This window comes from Heptranchias perlo, chromosome 43, assembly GCF_035084215.1.
Source record: "Heptranchias perlo isolate sHepPer1 chromosome 43, sHepPer1.hap1, whole genome shotgun sequence".
Lineage (NCBI taxonomy): Eukaryota > Metazoa > Chordata > Chondrichthyes > Hexanchiformes > Hexanchidae > Heptranchias > Heptranchias perlo.
Genome location: NC_090367.1, coordinates 2,998,312 through 3,015,974, shown reverse-complemented (window position 1 = coordinate 3,015,974; position 17,663 = coordinate 2,998,312). Strand labels below are relative to the sequence as shown.

General features: G+C 44.6%; 1 protein-coding gene across 2 annotated transcripts in view; it reads left to right on the top strand.

Annotated features, from left to right (window-relative positions):
* The first annotated feature begins 8,948 nt into the window (after positions 1–8,948).
* The window catches only part of LOC137306415 (spectrin beta chain, non-erythrocytic 1-like), a 235,570-nt gene continuing 226,855 nt past the window's right edge, over positions 8,949–17,663 (top strand). The window contains exon 1 of one of the 2 annotated variants that reach the window (XM_067975592.1): positions 8,949–8,979. The gene's annotated coding sequence lies outside the window, so the exon portion shown is untranslated. The remainder of the gene's footprint in view (positions 8,980–17,663) is intronic. The other variant, XM_067975595.1, reaches the window with a different exon arrangement.

Here is a 17,663-nt window from a genome sequence, read left to right as displayed (position 1 = left end):
CATTTTTACACAGAGGGTTGTGAGGTTGTGGAATGCACTAGCAGAGTTAGTGATTGAAGCAGATGCCACATCAACATTTAAGAATGGATTAGATAGGTGGTTGAAGGAAAGGGGGAATAACAGGATAAGGAGACATGGAATTAGAACTACTGCTCATGTGGAAGATAAACACCGACACGGAATGTTTGGTCCTGTTTCTGTGGTGTAATTCCTATGTGGGCAGACGTTCCACTGTGGTACCGAGGGAGTGCTCCGTTGTTGCAAGTGCTGCCCCTTTAGCTGAGATACTAAACCAAGACCTTGTTACAGATCCTGTGATATAGGAACATAGGAACAGGAGTAGGCCATTCAGCCCCTCGTGCCTGCTCCGCCATTTGATAAGATCATGGCTGATCTGTGATCTAGCTCCATATACCTGCCTTTGGCCCATATCCCTTAATAGACTTAAAGGAGGAGAGAGAGGCGGAGAGGTTTAGGGAGGGAATTCCAGAGCTTAGGGCCCAGGCAGCTGAAGGCACGGCCGCCAGTGGTGGAGCGATGGAAATTGGGGATGGGCAAAATCAGGCTCATCTTTCCCCTCCCTCGCTGGGAGAAACCATTGTAGCCTCTCTAAACACTGTACCGTTGACAACCATCGGCTGAGTTTCCATACTTCATTTTTCTCAGCTTTCTCTCCTGATGCTAGCCGACCAAACTATCGTGTGTGAGCCTAAAAGGATAAATGGTAACAGGCCACTTATCTATTTGCAGCCGGGATCACCTTTTATACAGTCAAGAGTGGAATGGATTCTAGCAGCATTCTGAAAGAGGACTATTGGAGAGTAATGTTGTAAAGTCAACACAACAGTCTGTAAGAAATATCTTCTCGCCCCTTATTGGCTGTATGTGCAAAGCAGGATTGAAAATTATGAAGGGGTTTATAGGGTAGACGCAAAGAGGATGTTTCCGCTCGGTGGGGGGTGTTCTAAACTAGGGGCCATAAATATAAGATAGTCACTAATAAATCCAATAGGGAATTCAGGAGAAACGTCTTTACCCAGAGAGTGGTGAGAATGTGGAACTCGCTACCACAAGGAGTGGTTGTGGTGAATAACATAGATGCATTTTAAGGGGAAGCTGGATAAACACATGAGGGAGATAGGAATAGAAGGATATGCTGATAGGGTGAGATAAGTAGGGTGGGAGGAGGTTCGTGTGGAGCATAAACACCGGCATGGACCAGTTGGGCCGAATGGCCTGTTTCTGTGCTGTAAATTCTATGTATGTAACCTTTGGTTGCCAAAAAGCTATCTATCTCACATTTAAATTTAGCAATTGAGCTAGTATCAATTGCCATTTGCGAAAGAGAGTTCCAAACTTCTACCACCCTTTGTGTGTAGAAATGTTCTCTAATCTCGCTCCTGAAAGGTCTGGCTCTAATTTTTAGACTGTGCCCCCTACTCCTAGAATCCCCAACCAGTGGAAATAGTTTCTCTCTATCCACCCTATCCGTTCCCCTTATTATCTTATAAACTTCGATCAGGTCACCCCTTAACCTTCTAAACTCTAGAGAATACAACCCCAATTTGTGTAATCTCTCCTCGTAACTTAACCCTTGAAGTCCGGGTATCATTCTAGTAAACCTACGCTGCACTCCCTCCAAGGCCAACATGTCCTTCCGAAGGTGCGGTGCCCAGAACTGCTGTCAGTACTCCAGGTGCAGTCTAACCAGGGTTTTGTATAGCTGCAGCTTAACTTCTGCCCCCTTGTACTCTAGTCCTCTAGATATAAAGGCCAGCATTCCAATAGCCGCCTTGATTATTTTCTGCACCTGTTCATGACACTTCAATGATCTATGTACCTGAACCCCGAAGTCCCTTTGGACATCCACTGTTTTTAACTTTTTACCATTTAGGAAGTATCCTGTTCTATCCTTTTTTGATCCAAAGTGGATGACCTCACATTGAATTCCATTTGCCACAGTTTTGCCCATTCACCTAATCTATCAATATCCCTTTGTAATTTTATGTTTTCATCTACACTGCTTACAATGCCACCAATCTTTGTGTCATCGGCAAACTTAGATATGAGACTTTCTATGCCTTCATCTAAGTCGGTAATAAATATTTTGAATAATTGAGGCCCCAAGACAGATCCCTGCGGGACTCCACTAGTCACATCCTGCCAATATGAATACTTACCCATTATCCCTACTCTCTGTCGCCTTTCGCTCAGCCAACTTCCTAACCAAGTCCGTACTTTTCCCTCGATTCCATGGGCTTCTATCTTAGCTAACAGTCTCTTATGTGGGACCTTATCAAATGCCTTCTGGAAGTCCATATAAATAACATCCATTGACATTCCCCTGTCCACTACTTTAGTCATCTCTTCAAAAAATTCAATCAGATTTGTCAGGCACGACCTACCTTTCACAAATCCATGCTGGCTCTCCCTGATTAACTGAAAATTCTCGAGGTGTTCAGTCACCCTATCCTTAATTATAGACTCCAGCAATTTCCCCACAACAGATGTTAGGCTAACTGGTCTATAATTCCCTGGTTTCCCTCTCTCTCCTTTCTTAAAAAGCGGAGTGACATGTGCAATTTTCCCATCTAGAGGGACAGTTCCTGAATCTAGAGAACTTTGAAAGATTATAGTTCGGGCATCTGCAATCTGCTCACCTACTTCCTTTATACTTGGAGAGGAGCAGGGTAGTTTTTCTTGGTGTCCTAACCAAGACTGCTTCCCCACCAAAATCAGATTAACTGGTCGCCCATTGCTGTTAATGAGATGTTGCCACATAACGGTATGAATGGAGTTCCAAAATGAAACAAAAATGGATGAATAATATTTTTAAACTTAATGTCTCCTCGGGGGAGCTCAAATAGGGAAACTTATTTTTCCAGAAGAGGATTATATTTAGCTCTCCCTGTAGCTTTCTCCCCAGGAGGACCTGGTCTGTGATGGGTTAGCGCATTTCAACTGGGTCAGTATTTGGGCCGCTAAAATTGGTCTTAGTGCCTCGTGTTACTGAGGCAAAAATCAGTAAGGGGTTCCAGCCCCTGAATACTATCCAGCCAGCCCTGCCGGAAAATGTATGTTTGCGAATGTGAGGGGTTTTGAATCAGTAAACAAGGAGAAACTGTTTCCACTGGCAGGAGGGTCGGTAACCAGAAGACACAGATTTAAGATAATTGGCAAAAGAACCAGAGCGGAATTGAGGAGGTTTTTTTTAATGCAGCAATCTTTTTTTGATCTGGAACGCACTGCCTGAAAGGGTGGGGGAAGCAGATTCAATCGTAACTTTCAGAAGGGATTTGGATAAATACTTGAAAAGAAAACATTTACAGGGGAAAGAGCAGGGGGAGTGGGACTAATTGGATAGCTCGTTCAGAGAGCTGGCTCGGGGAAAGTGGACCCAATGGCCTCCTTGTGTGCTGTATGATTCTTGTATGATTGTATGATCGGTGAGGACAGGATTGGGTTTATCCACGATACACCCCTGTTGCCGAATAGCCTGTTGACACTGTCTGGGCTCGCATGTGAAGAATGGCTACTTTGACAAGGTAGGGCCACTGGAACTCATGGAACTCGTACCTACTGCGAGTCAGTGGCTTCAAGAAAGGAAGGGGAGAGAAGAAATAACGAGGAACGTTTTTTTTTTACATCTCTTTGATGTCAAGTCGCAGAGGTTGCAATAATCTGTGATTGCCGGCTTCAGATTCTGATGGTTTTATAAAATAAACAGTGGGGACGGTACAGGCTGCAGAATCCCAGAGAGTTGCTGCTGATTTGTAGCTGCGCGGATAGTGGGAATTGTTTGCTTTGACAGAAGAGGCCATCTGGCCTTTGTTACTGTGATCACACAGCTGTTCCCCAGGCTCTTGCAAACTGGGTTCTGTTAAACATAACTGACCAGAACAAGACCAGGCAATTTGAAAGGCACAAGTCTAAACAACCCAGACAGAAGAGTAGCGGATTTGCACAAGGAGTCTATTCTTTAGGAGATAGGGGTGCTGATTTCCTGCTGTTACTGCTGCCGATTGCGGTGTCAGCAGTGGTTCAGTGGTAGCACTCTCTCTCCTCTTGAGTCAGAAGTATGTAGGTTCAAGCCCCATTCCAGAGACTTGAATACACAATCTAGGCTGATACTCCCAGTGCCAGTACTGAGGGAGCGCTGCACTGTTGGAGGTGCCGTCTTTCGGTTGAGACGTTAAACCGAGGCCCCGTCTGCCCTCTGAGGTGGATGTAAAAGATTCCACAGCCACTATTTTGAAGAAGAGCAGGGGAGTTCTCCCCAGTGTCCTGGTCAATATTTGTCCTTCAACCAACATCACTAAAAACAGATTATCTGGGTCATTATCTCATTGCTGTTTGTGGGACCTTGCTGTGCGCAAATTGGCTGCCGCATTTCCTACATTAAAACAGTGACTACACTTCAAAAGTACTTCATTGGCTGTAAAGCGTTTTGGGACGTCTTGAGGTTGTGAAGGGTGTTATATAAATGCAAGTCTTTTTTCCTTTGTGCACCAATTCACAGGGTGTAACAGCAAGGAAAAAGGGATGTAACCCCAAGTTACCACCTCTTTTATGCATGATGTGCATTCCCAGCAGGCCAGTGGGAGGGCAGAAGGTAAGGGTGGGCACCTGTTTCAGGTGGGAGCTTGCAAATGGTATGAAAATGATGCAGTCACGTCTTCCCTTCACGTTTTCTGGTTTCCTGGCCTTTGCACTTGGCGCACACCACTTCTAATCACCGCTCCGACAAGTGGTTGTCTAGACTTGCTGGGCGCTGAGCAACGTACAGAAGAAAACTTAAAAACGATGAGTAAGAAGATTGATTCAACAGCGTGTAGGCCATTCCTGGCCGGATAGCTCCTAATTTTCTGCTGGTACTGAAGTTTTCAAACGCCACAGGGCTGACAAGGCAAGTGACAGCACCAGTCAGTTGTGGTCTCAAGCCTGCTTCCACTTCCTTCCAGGCATGCTACAGTGCGGATCTAATGGGGTGGTGCAGTGGAACAGCACAGAGGGTGGCCGTCTTCAAAGCGTCCTCATGCAGCACCACCTCAACAGATGATCTGGTCATTTATTTAATTGCTTTATGTGGGAGCTATATGTGCAAAAATTGGCGGCTGTGTTTCCTACATTACAAGTGACTACTCTTCAAAAGTATTTCACTGGTTGTAAAGCGCTTTGGGACGTCCTGAGGTGCTATATAAATCAAAGTCTTTCTTTCTGTCTCTCTCCTTTTTAAAAAGAAATATATGCTGCCCAGTGCGGTGCTGAGCAATACAGGCGAGACAATGTCTCTGGTTCGATTCTGGCTCTAAGCTATCAACATCCTGGGGGTCACCATTGACCGGAAACTTAACTGGACCAGCCATATAAATACTGTGGCTACAAGATCAGGTCAGAGGCTGGGTATTCTGCGGCGAGTGACTCACCTCCTGACTCCCCAAAGCCTTTCCACCATCTACAAGGCACATGTCAGGAGTGTGATGGAATACTGTCCACTTGCCTGGATGAGTGCAGCTCCAACAACACTCAAGAAGCTCGACACCATCCAAGATAAAGCAGCCCGCTTGATTGGCACCCCATCCACCACCCTAAACATTCACTCCCTTCACTGCCGGCGCACAGTGGCTGCAGTGTGTACCATCCACAGAATGCACTGCAGCAACTCGCCAAGGCTTCTTCGACAGCACCTCCCAAACCCGCGACCTCTACCACCTAGAAGGACAAGAGCAGCAGGCACATGGGAACAACACCACCTGCACGTTCCCCTCCAAGTCACACACCATCCCGACTTGGAAATATATCGGCCGTTCCTTCATCGTCGCTGGGTCAAAATCCTGGAACTCCCTTCCTAACAGCACTGTGGGAGAACCTTCACCACACGGACTGCAGCGGTTCACCACCACCTTCTCAAGGGCAATTAGGGATGGGCAATAAATGCCGGCCTCGCCAGCATCCATCAGGTGTGACAATTGGCCTCAGCATCCCTGGGCTCAGGAGGGTGGTGGAACACTAGAATCAGCCAGGGTTTGTGCTCCTGATCGCTCTTCAGTGACCCCCTGCTGGAAGGTGTGTGTGTTTGTGGATATCGGGTGAGGACAGGATTTGGCTCAGCTGTGACATGTATTTCTATAACACCTTTCACAACCTCAGGACCTCCCAAAGTGCTTTACAGCCAATGAAGTGTTGTAATGTAGGAAACACAGCAGCCAATTTGCACACAGCAAGCTCCCACTAACACCAATGTGATAATGACCAGATAATCTATTTTTTTTAATGATGTTGGTTGAGGGATAAATATTGGCCTGGACGTCGGGGAGAACTTCCCTGTTCTTCTTCGAATTAGCGCCGTGGGATCTTTTACGTTCAACCTGAGAGGGCAGACCGGGGCCTTGGTTTAACATCTCACCCGAAAGACAGCACTTCTGACAGTGCAGTACTCCCTCAGTACTGGTACTGGGAATGTTAGTCTAGATTTTGTGCTCAAGTGGGGACTTGAACCCACAACCTTCTGACTCAGAGGCGAGAGTTGCTACCCACTGAGCCATGCTGACACAGGATGCCAAGTCCAATAGCCTGGTGACACTAAGCCCTGCCGTGATTGACCATGTTAGTGAGATGCCGGCAGGCCGATGGCAGCCATGGAACCCTACGCTGCCCCGAGTCAGCCCCGTTAACGGCAGGACGGGAGATTTTTTATTTTTTTTTTGAAAACGAGTTAAAAGCGTGCTCATTACTGGATGTGAAAACAGTCTAGGTCGACCAGAGGTCTGATGCTTGCCCTGAGGCCATTGTCAGCTTAATCCTAACAATAATAAAGGCTGTTGACTGGCAGGAAAAGCAAACGGAGCGGAAGGATGAACAGTTACTGTGTGCGATCACAGGCCCCGTGCTTCTGACAAACGGCATCTGACACTTCCCATTCACACAGAGCACAGCAGGCTCTGCCCCTGAATGAGAAACCCCAGACACGCTGACTGTGGAGGTATCGGCTTTAACACAGGGCCCTGCATCGTCAGCGAGCGTGCAGCAGTGTCGGCAACCAGTAAAGCCGTTGGACACAGATTTAAGACAATTGCCAAAAAAGCCGGGGGGGTGGAAGTGAGGAGAATTTTTTTTATGCAGCGAATTGTTATGATCTGGAATGCGCTGCCTGAAAGGGTTTTGGAAACAGATTCGATAAAAACTCTTCAGAGGCAATTGGATATATACTTTAAAAAGGAAAAATTTGCAGGACTATTGGAAAAGAGCAGGGGAGTGGAAACATAGGAACAGCAGTAGGCCATTCAGTCCCTCGAGCCTGTTCCGCCATTCAACGAGATCATGCCTGACCTGAATCCTAACTCTATCCACCTGCCTGGCTCCATATCCCTTAATACCCTTGACTAGCAAAAATCTATCGATCTCAGATTTAAAATTATTAATCGAGCTAGCATCTACTGCTTTTTGTGGGACTAATTATTAGCTCCTTCAGAGAGCCGCCGCAGGTACGATAGGTAGAGGCCAAGTGGACTCCTTCTGTGCTCTATGATTCTGTGATAGCAGCAGATGCTGAAAGCATCCCCATCACACAGCTTTTTGTCTGATGCAGGTTAGACAGCAGGCTGTTAATGGACGAGTGGAATCACAACTGGGGTTAAAGTAAGCATCAAACCGGATTCTGTAATTAACTGCAGAGACCCTTTGGAAACAATCGTACTTGTTTGCCTCCACTGTGTTTTCCTACCGGGGCACAGTCTACCATGCCACTCTGCCCCATCCCAACCTTTCTCTTAACCCACCTCAGCATTGAAATTAGAGCTAGGCTGTTCAGGGGTGATGTCAGGAAGCACTTCTTTGCACAAAGTGGGAGTGGAAATCTGGAACCCTTTCCCCCTGTTGAGGCTGGGGGTCAGTTGAAAATGTTCAAAACTGAGATTGATAGATTTTTGTTCGGCAAGGGTATTAAGGGTTATGGAACTAAGGCAGGTAGATGGAGTTAAGATACAGATCAGCCATGATCTAATTGAATGGCAGAACAGGCTCGAGAGGCTGAGTGGCCTTCTCTCGTTCCTGTGATTGCAACACAAAGAGTTTGCTACCTCACTGTATTTTTTTTTTAACTGAGAAGCCCACGTGAAGGGCTGAGATCCATAATACAGAAAAGCACAAAGGCTGAGACAAGTAGTAGAGAAGACAAGGTAAATCAGAAAGGAGCGATTAGGTGATTTTGGGTTTTAAAAGGCTGTAGATTGTAGGAGGAAGGGGGAAAACTGAGCTAGGTAAGGAGTTGCACAGTTCCAAGGTCCTGGGAAAGAATGAGTTAATTATTTAGGGACGTAGGAACAGGAGGAGGCCATCGAGCCACTCGAGCCTGTTCCGACATTCAGTCAGACCACAGCTAATCCGAACCTCATCTCCGTTTACCCGCCTTAGCTCCATATCGCCTTGAAACCCTTGCCTGACAAAAATCTAACGATCTCAGTCTTGAAAGCTCCACTTGTCTCCCAGCATCCTGATTTCCTGGAGAGAATTCCTGATTTCTACTACCCTTTTTGTGTGGAAAAAGCGCTTCCTGATTTCCCTCCTAAATGGTCGAGCTCTAATTATGTTCCCTCCATTCTTGATTCCCCCCCCCACCGGAGGAAATAGTTTCTTTGTATTCACCCGATTGATTGATTCCTCTTAACCCTTTAAACACCTCGATCAGATCTCCCCTTAATCTTCTATATACGAGGTAGTCTGTGCAACCTGTCCTCACAATTTATGAGGTTGTTGAAGTCTGTTTGCAGTACCGACGGGGTTAAAGATGCCACAGTTCAATATGTGTGGTTTTTTTGTGAGGCTCTTATCTCTCCTACAGACGGTATCAGTCATGGAACGGATCCTGTATCTAAACAACTCAGACGCCAAGAAAACATTTTCTTTGAGGCTTGCAGCCTTGCACTGAGTGGGGCACCGTCAGGGAACGAGCTTGAAACAAAGATGCTGCGTAATGTTTACGTAGGTTGGAAAGATTTATTACTTTTTACTTCTGTTAAAAGTCTTTTAATGTTAGTTCTAACACCTGCGATATTTTCTCATGTTAGTGCCAATCAGCTGTGATTGCAAATCTCAAGCACCACAAGATCAAGGGACAGACAAATTCGTTTAATTTCTGGGGCCGGGAGAAATTTCACTGAAACCTTTTTTTTTCCCTTTTTAAAGAGCCGGCTTTTTGGCTGCTCCAATGGCCCAGCAGGTGAAGGCACCAGCTGGTGTAGATCAAAATTATACGGACCAGAAGGTTTCAGATTCAGTCCCGAGTCTGCGCTGCGTTGGCTGATCTCAGCAAAGGGAGCAACAATTGGGCTTGGCAGCTCTCGGCTGGGGAATGAAAAATTCATCCAAGGTTCCTGCTCCTGATCACTGTCCCCCTTTTTTTAATAATGCAACCAGTAAGGATGAACTGGGTTGCCCCAATGACATCAACTAAAAAAAAATCAAATAAATTTAAAGGGGTACAACTAATAACAGTGACCCTGTTGCTGGAAAGCAGGCACAAAATAGGGTATGGTAGTGTAGTGGTTATGTTACTGGCCTAGTAATCCAGCAGCCTGGTCTAATATACCAGAGAACTCTGAGGTCAAATCCCATCATGGGCAGTTTGAGAATTTGAATTCAGTTTTTTAAAAAAATCTGGAAATAAAATGTGATCATGAAGCTGTCAGGTTGTCGTAAAAGCCTGACTGGTTCACTAATGTCTCTTGGCAAAGGAAACCTGGCTTTACCTGGTCTGGTCTATATGTGATTCAAGTCCCACACCAAGGTGGTTGATTCTTAACTGCCCTCTAGAAGTGGCCTGGGCAACCAGGGATGGGCAATAAAAACCAGCCTTGCCACATCCTGAGAATTAATTTTTTAAAACTTGAGTATAATTACCTGGAATTATATAGAGTTACAGCACTGAAACAATCCATTCGGTCCAACTGGTCTTTGTTGGTGTTTATACTGCACATGAGCCTCCTCCTTCTCTAATTGCCTCTTCCCACCCTACTCCCGTATCCCTCTATTCTCTTCTCCCTCATGTATGCATCAAGCTTCCCCTTAAATGCACCAACTTCAACCACTCCATGTGGCAGCGAGTTCCACATTCTCACTACTCTCTGTGTAAAGAAATTCCTCCTAAATTCTTTATTTGATCTGTTGGTGGCTTTCTTATATTTATGCTTCCTTGTTCTGGACTCGCCCACAAGTGGAAACCGTTTTTCCTTCATGATTTTAAAGGCCTCCTCTTAGTCTTATTTTTCTTCATTCACAAATTTTAGCAAAAAAAGTAGAAGAATTTAAAGCAGGGAACTTTACACTCAGCTCTACTTTTTTTGCTAACATGAGCAAACGGTGGAAAATATAACCCTCTATATTATAGGCCAGTTATACTATGCATTTTGTATTGATGAATTTGTGACTGACCATACTGGAACTGTACTCACAGGGACCTTTTGATCCTGTGACTGACTGTATATTGGGACTGTATACACGGGGTCCAGATACTGACTGTCTGCACACACAAGGATCTTGTGTCTGAATACTAACTATGTACTGCTACTGTACACAACCCTGTGTACTGGTACTGTACACACAATCTTATGACTGAATACTGACTGTGTACTGGTACTGTGCACACAACCTTATGACTGAATACTGACTGTGTACTGGTACTGTACACACAAGGATCTTGTGTCTGAATACCAACTGCGCACTGGTACTGTACACACAATCTTATGACTGAATACTGACTGTGTACTGGTACTGTGCACACAACCTTGTGACTGAATACTGACTGTGTACTGGTACTGTACACACAAGGATCTTGTGTCTGAATACCAACTGTTTACTGGTACTGTACACACAACCTTATGACTGAATACTGACTGTGTACTGGTACTGTGCACACAACCTTATGACTGAATACTAACTGTTTACTGGTATGTGCTCACAACCTTATGACTGAATACTGACTGTGTACTGGTACTGTACACACAAGGATCTTGTGTCTGAATACCAACTGTTTACTGGTACTGTACACACAACCTTATGACTGAATACTGACTGTGTACTGGTACTGTGCACACAACCTTATGACTGAATACTGACTGTGTACTGGTACTGTACACACAAGGATATTGTGCCCAGATACCTACTGTATACTGTTACTGTACATACAATGAACATGTGATCCTGAGTCTGACTTTGTGCTGTTATTTGCATCCCAGGGAGCTTATGATCTGGGACTGTTCCTTGAACTGCAGTTAAACTCCGACTCTCTGATTTTCTGTCCTCAGCCTGACTGGGATCTGACTGTAGGCTTTACAAAAATAAAGATTGTGATCCCAACTCTTTCCTATCGCTGAACCCTTTGAAAACATGTCATTAAAAGAGTTCAGTCAGTGCGATCACAGAGATTTAGTTGCATTGTTCTGGGTGGGATAGTTATCACGTGATTATCTCCATTGCAGTGTGTTAGTGCTGATGGTAACGCACAATTCTCCGTGATGTTGAAGTTACATTTTACTTTATTTAATAATTTGTATATTTATTGCTAAGTTTCGCCTCTTGTCACCTCTCAGCGCCAAATCCCCCTGAGATACGATTCCACAAGCCTTCAATACCCTGCCCAGGTGCCCATTCTGTGTGAGTTCCGACAGTGAGTGGAAACAGGCTATTCAATTTTGGAGACCTCACAGCCCAAACCTGTCCTCACCTGACATCCCCGCACGCAAATTCTCCGGCAGGACTCACTGGATAGTGGTCAGCGCTATCAAAGTGTACAGTGGCTTCAGAAAAAAAGATGTTTCTGAATATGTAAATTCTTGAAAATGTATTTTGAAAAATTTGAACAAATATTGCACACATGAAACAACCAATTCAAATGAGCATCTCACTGGGTGCAAAAGAATTGTTTTATAACTATTGATCGAAACAAACAACACATGAGAGTCACAAGAGTGCTATGTATGAATGGTGAGTGGTTGGAAAACAATTACATAGGAACAGGAGTAGGCCATTCAGCCCCTCGTGCCTGCTCCGCCATTTGATAAGATCATGGCTGATCTGTGATTTAACTCCATATACCTGCCTTTGGCCCATATCCCTTAATACCTTTGGTTGCCAAAAAGCTATCTATCTCAGATTTAAATTTAGCAATTGAGCTAGTATCAATTGCCATTTGCGGAAGAGAGTTCCAAACTTCTACCACCCTTTGTGTGTAGAAATGTTTTCTAATCTCGCTCCTGAAAGGTCTGGCTCTAATTTTTAGACTGTGCCCCCTACTCCTAAAATCTCCAACCAGCAGAAATAGTTTCTCTCTATCCACCCTATCCGTTCCCCTTAATATCTTATAAACTTCGATCAGATCACCCCTTAACCTTCGAAACTCTAGAGAATACAACCTCAATTTGTGTAATCTCTCCTCGTAACTTAACCCTTGAAGTCCGGGTATCATTCTGGGCCTTCTTCAGTCAGTACCTATTCACACCAATTATATCTCAGAATTTAAATAGGATGTGTTTTTTTTAATCTTTTGATTTTTTCTTTTGCATCCAAGCTTACTGTATTTTTTAATTCAAATTTCTTCCCGTCCATTGTGATTCTATGCAAAGGAAATGAATGGGAAGGGGGTATTTGGTCCATTGTGATTACAAATAATGGGAATAAATGGGAAGACTGATTGGGATTACAAAATGGGAGTAAATGAGAATGAGCATGGTTTATTGGAATGTTGCAGAATTAATGGCTGAAATATGTGTATGTAAATATGGAATGAATTGTCATTTTTAATTGCTATTACCAGTACAATGAAACAGGTTAATTCCTTAAGTAACATCTAACACAATATAATTTGCATCAGAATTTAACTGAATGGCAACATTTTGGTCGACTGAATTCTAACAAAATTCCCACAAGCCTCTATGGAATATTATAAATTTTAATAAACCAATGCCAGCAGTGAGATAAAAGGACTAAGATTCAGAACAGCTAAGAACATCTGTTACTTTTAAAATATGTTGTATGATTTCTCCATCAGTTTTTTTTTTGAAGCCAGCAGATCTAAACATTTTTTGGTAAACAGGAAATAGGTCATTTGGGTGGAATTCTTATCTGAATGTTCCCTCCTGAGAGGGGAATGTAAATTGGTAACAGCAATTGTGGTGGGGGCAGCATGTGTCCTGCTGTACCAGGATCAGTCAGTGTCTCTGTCACCCCCCCACCGCCGGACCAGCAGCATTCTCCCTTTTGCTGCAATTATAGTTGGTCGTTGCTCGTTCAACTTTGGTAAGTTTGAGAGGATTTTTTTGTTGTTGTGAAGTTTGTGCTCATCCAGGTGCGGGATGCCACTTACCCATTTCAGGCACTCGAGCCTCAGCACCAAGCACCCCAGGGCAGGTACAGCACGGGTTAGATAAAGAGTAAGGCTCCCTCTACACTGCCCCATCAAACACTCCCAGGGCAGGTACAGCACGGGTTAGATACAGAGTAAAGCTCCCTCCACACTGTCCCATCAAACACTCCCAGGGCAGATACAGCACGGGTTAGATACAGAGTAAAGCTCCCTCTACACTGTCCCATCAAACACTCCCAGGGCAGGTACAGCACGGGTTAAATATAATGCTCCCTCTACGCAACCAAAACTAAATTGTTGCAGAATTGATATTGAAGCCAAAATGTTACAAGAACTGAGTAAAGCTCTTTATTACAGAGATGAGCTGATTCTAATCTTAGCTAAACATAGGAACGTTAGGAACAGGAGTAAGCCATTCAGCCCCTCGGGCCTGCTTTTCCATTCAATTAGGTCATGGCTGATCTGAACCTCAACCCCATTTTCCTGTCTTTGCTCCATATCCCCTGATACCCTTATCTAACAAAGCTATATGTATGTATGTATATATATATATATATATATATATCTTGAAAGCTCCAATTGTCCCCCAGCATCCACAGCCTTTTGTGTGAAAAAATGCTTCCTGATTTCGCTCCTGGATGGCCTTGCTCTAATTTTAAGATTATGTCCCCTTGTTTTTGATTCCCCTGCCAGAGTAAATAGTTTGTCTGTATCTACCCTATCTAATCCTTTAACATTTTGAACACCTCTATCAAACCACCTCTCAATCTTCTATACCCAAGGGAATACAAACCAAGTTTATACAACCTATCCTCATAATTAAACCATCTAAGTTCTGGTATCATTCTGATGAATCTGTGCTGCACCCCCTCCAAGGCCAATATATCCTTCCTGAGGTGCGATGCCCAAAACTGATTGCAGTACTCCAAATCGGGTCAGACCAAGGCTCCGTAAAACGAAATCATAACTTCCTCTCCTTTGTACTCCAGCCCCCTTGTGATGAAGTAATTAAAACAATCTTTAAACTTCAGGATCATGACATTCGGGCTGTCACTTCTTCTATCCAGTGCTGGGCTACCGTCAGGTTTTATCTTTGCACAGCAACATTTGCATCCTGATGGCATCTCCTGCTATTCCGATTCTAGCTCCCTCTAGGTCCCCCTCTCTCTTCACTTCACTTTTGTCTGTAGACCCTTCAGTCATTTTTCGGCCCCTCACACTGGACCATCCTACCTCAACCTCTTGCCTCCTTTAAAACCTTCCTTAAAAATGTACTTTGTGAATCTTGCTTTTGGTCACCGCTCCTAATTCAATTCCTCCATTTCTTTGTTCCCCTTGTCATTTTCCATCTCTGTGATTCACTTTGGGACATTTCATAACTTTAAAGACACTTTGTAAGTGTAAGTTGTCGATGAATGGAGACAGGATGGAGATGGAGACAATTTACAGCAGGTATTTCACAACCTCAAGCATGACTTGTCACCCCACTGGCCTAGTATATTGGGTGTGGCGCTAAGCCATACCAACCAGACGGTCCTAGATTTCATTCTTGGCCTGTGACAAGTTAGCTGATCTCAGATCAGGCAGGATAGCAAGTGGGGTGCTTCAATTGTCCTGAGCTCGTCCGGGGCTAGAGAGGGGGAAACATCAGCCAGGCTTCCTGCTCACAAGCACTATCCTGCTGGAAATTGCATAGACATCAGCTTCGGCTCTGATGCCTTCTTTGGTCGAATAGGCTGATAACGTTCGCTGTCTGGGCTGATGCATGAAGAATGGGCACTTTAACAAGATACTGGAAGGTGGCCAAACCTTCATCCAAGTGTACCCCTGGATGTCAGCGCCTTCAGAAGAAAAGAAAAAGAGAAAGTTGAGCAAAAAGTGTCTTTGCAGAGAAAGAGGAGTCCTTCCTGATACCACCAGCAGACTTGCCCCATGTGGGAGGGCTGCACCGCATTGAAACACACTCAGTTTGAGTTGATATCTGCCCAGCCAACAAGATCTGCATGCATCAAGGAGTTTCAGAACTAGTCTTAAACTTAAGCAATGCTGGAAATGCACAGCAGGTTAGTCAGCATGTGAAAGAGGAAGACGTTAATGTTTCAGGTGGAGACCTTTCATCAGGACATATTCAGCATTTTATTTTTTGTTTCAGGTTTCTAGCTCACCTACCTTCCCTTTCCAGTACTGAGAGGGTCCCTACCCAACATGTTAACTTATCTTTCCTCTTTTCAGATTTGGGAATGTCCTTTCCCTCTTCCTCTATTTTTCCTTATCTTTCTATCCTTTCGCTCTTTCTATCCCTCATCTATTCCTTCTCTGCCGTCTATTCTTTCTCTCTCTTTGTCCTTTTCCCCTGCCTCCCTGTTCTTTCTTTCTATCCTTCCACCTCTCTCTCTGTTCTTTCCTGTACTCTCTTGCCCTGGCTTCTCCACTCTTTCTCAGTCCTTCCCACCCTGTTCTTTCTCCATCTCTGTCCATGTTCTTTACCTCTCACACTCTGACCTTTCCCTTCCTTCCTAGCTCCCTGTCCTGTGCCATCTGTCTCTTTCTATTTTTCTGCCTTTGTCCTTTCCCTCTTCTGCTGTTCTTTTCCATCTCTGTCCCCTGCTCCTCTCTATGTCCTTTTTCTTCTTTCTCTCTTTTTTACTTTCTCCCTTCTTTCCCTTCTCTCTCTCTCTCTCTCTCTTTCTCAGCATAAATATTATACCTGAAAGATTGAGACGAGCATTTTAAAGTTTGCAGCTGAGAGAGAGTAAACCAAGAGTTTTCCAACTGTTGCTAATAGTGAGCAGCAGACATTCTCTACTAGGCCCTTTCTTTCTGGTGTATATTGTGCAGACATTCCCTGCGTTACATATAAATGTAATTATTCTACGTTTGCACTGTACACATTCCCTGTCTGGGAATCTAATGACACAGCCAAATGTGCTAAGCAATCCCATTCCTCAGCAATACTGTGAAGCACTCACAGCTACAGATGCCGATTCGAAGTTTGTTAACATTTTCTGTCCATGGGTACTGGTCTTTTGAGAATCTGTGTAAGCAATTATGAATCATCTGGCCTGTATTCCTTATTTAACCCTCTGATAGCTGTAGTGCCATTTTTCCAAAAAGTAAAATGCATTAGTTTTAGTTTAGTGAAAGGTTGTACTGTGAATTCAGATGGTCTTTTTAAAAAATTAATTCTCGGTATATGAGCGTTGTTGGAAAGGCCATCATTTATTGCCCATCCCTAGTTGGCCTGGAGAAGGTGGTGGCAAGCATTTTTCTTGAACCACTGCAGTACATGTGGTGAAGGTGCTCCCACAATGCTGTTAGGTAGTGAGTTCCTAGCGTCAAAGAAATGGCGATACATGCTCAAGTCGGAATGGTGTGTGGCTTGGAGGGAAACTTGGACGTGACGGTGTTCCCATGCACCTGCTGCCCTTGTCCTTCTAGGTGGTGGAGGTTGCGCGTTTGGGAGGTGCTGCCAAAGAAGTTTTGGCGAGTTGCTGCAGTGCATCCTGTAGATAGTACACACTGCAGTCATGGTACACCGGTGGTGGAGGGAGTGGATGTTTAAGCCGGTGGATAGGGTGCCAGCAAAGTCGGCTGCTTTGTCTTGGACACTGTCGCTATTTCTTGAGTGTTGTTGCAGCTGCACCCATCCAGGCAAATGGAAAGTATTCCATCACACTGCTGACTTGTGCCTTGTAGGTGTTGGAAAGCCAGGAGGTGAGCCACTCACCACAGAATACCCAGCCTCTGATGTACCCTAGTAGCCATGGCATTTATGTGGCAGGTCCAGTTGAGTTTCTGGTCAGTGGTGACTTCCAGGGTGTTAATGGTGGGAAATTCGGCGATGGTAATGCCATTGTCTATCAAGGGGAGGTGGTTAGGCTCTTTATTGCTGGAGATGGTCATTGCTTAGCACTTGTGTGGTGTGAATGTTACTTGCCACTTATCAGGCCAAGCCTGCATGTTGTCCAGATTGTGTTGCATGTGGGTATGGACTGATTCATTAGTCTGGATGACGAATTTGAATCATCCAAAACTCTGCCACCCACATTATGTCCTGCACTAAGCTCCACTTGCTCAGCATTCTGTCCCCTTCTTGCAGGTTTACACTGGCTTCCTATTCCGAAAACCTTGAATTTAAAATCCTTGTCCCTATCTACAAATTCTTCTATTGCCACCCTATCTTTGCAACTTCTCCAGCCTTTTGTCTCCTCCTGTGCCTACTGAGTTTCTTGACCAGAAACTTAACTGGACCAGCCATATAAATTCTGTGGCTACAAGAGCAAGTCAGAGGCTGGGTATTCTGTGG